Source organism: Suricata suricatta, chromosome 6 (genome assembly GCF_006229205.1).
Source record: "Suricata suricatta isolate VVHF042 chromosome 6, meerkat_22Aug2017_6uvM2_HiC, whole genome shotgun sequence".
Lineage (NCBI taxonomy): Eukaryota > Metazoa > Chordata > Mammalia > Carnivora > Herpestidae > Suricata > Suricata suricatta.
The window spans coordinates 72,054,702-72,056,523 of record NC_043705.1 but is presented as its reverse complement, the minus strand read 5'-3'; positions in this window follow the sequence as shown (position 1 = coordinate 72,056,523).

The following is a 1,822-nucleotide window of genomic DNA, read 5'->3' as shown; positions in this document are numbered from 1 at the left end:
TCTAGCTTCAAGAAAAGCAAGCAGTTAGGAGTGCTTAAGAAAAATTGATTCAGTATCTAATGGATAGTTGATACCTGTCACAACACAGCATTTTATATACTGTTAAGTGAAACTGCAATACAATCTAAGTTTATTTTGGGAGTGTTTGCTGTATCATTGGATTTAATGAAATGTTTAGAGGTGCAGTAGGCATGACTTTAAGTAGATAATGAAAGAAAATGCAAAATGCTTATTGATTTATGATGTGGTTACATCTTAGCCTGGGCAAACCATGCAGTATTTAATACATAGTAGTAAAATATTTACTATTGAAGCTTGAAAAGATGTGAGTTCTTTGTGTGCAATCTTTCATTTATGTATGGGAGAAGGTTGTCTTTTTTTTTAATGTTTTTACATTGTAGTACTTGTTTTGCTTGTTGGTGGTGTTTGCTTATTTAATACATTCCGTCAATGACAAAAATTAAAAAAAATATATGAGGAATTCAATTTCCTTATTTTTTGAGAGTTTTGGGAATATTTCAATTATGTGTTTAACTCTGTAAGCCAATCAAAATAAAATTTATTTAATGTAAAAAAAAAGTGTATTGGTGAAACAATGAAGAAGAGAAGAAACAAAGTCATGTTTTACTTCTTAATTACTATTTAGGCCACCGAACAAGCATGCTAATCTCCCTGAATACAGAAAGCAGAAAGATATATAATGTAATTAGATAAGTCCTATAAAGACATATAACATCATTTGGCAAGATGCCTGGCACATAATGAAAATATCATTACTAATAAAAATGATTTGTCTCCATATAGTGAGAAGCCTGAGCACCCAACACTGGAGGCCAGGAACAGGTCATGGCTGCAAATGACTAGCAATTGTGGCATCCACACCCAGGGGTGGGGACAGGCACAGGCCTTCTCTGGTCCGATTTGTCCAATTGGAAATTCGCTTGGAGAACCCCTCAGGCCACCCTTCTTTTCATCTGCAGATCTATTATTGAACATTGTAGTTCAGTCCTGTCAGTCAAAATTACATTAGGAGGATTAGGAGATGCTCTGTAAGGAGAAAACAGGATTTGGCAATTTGATTTCAGGAAGACTTGAAATGTCAGAGATGGAAGGCCAAGGTGGCATAAAAAGGGCTTAGAGCTTCAGCAGTGAGAACCAACAATCAGAGCAAGAATACAGCAGTTACAGGAGTGTAGGAGCAATGTCTTCTCTAAGAGTCATCAACATGATAGAACTTTGTCTTTTTGAAGAGGTGGGAGATACAATGACTTGTCTAAAAGAAATGGTTTTGGGTCATTTTACTGTTGTCATATGGTTTCTAATTCAAATAGCCTTTTTAGCTCATCAAAACAATTTTCCTTATTTAGTAAAACTAAAAAGTTATTTTAGCATTCCCTTAGTGTTTTTCATTACATTTTTGTCAAATTGTATCCAAAGCTGCTTTTAAAAACAGTGCTGAAATTTTTATGCTTTATTTATTTATTTATTTTTAAATAATAGTTTATTGTCAAATTGGTTTCCATATAACACCCAGTGCTTCTCCCCGCAAGTGCCCCCCACCATGACCATTGCTTTTTTGTAAGCAATTGGCAATTATGTAAGAAGTGAAGCAAATAAATATATGTACATGGGTAGAATACATTTTTGCACACAGTCACTTGTTTGTTTTACAACTAGTTATCATGTCATATTTTGCTGGCTGTTTGCAGATGAACTATTTTTTAAAAAATCAAATATGGCTCTTTATAATAAATAGACACATAAGCCTGAAATAAAACCCTGTAATCTTGTTCATTAAGTGATTATTATTATGTGTTTCATG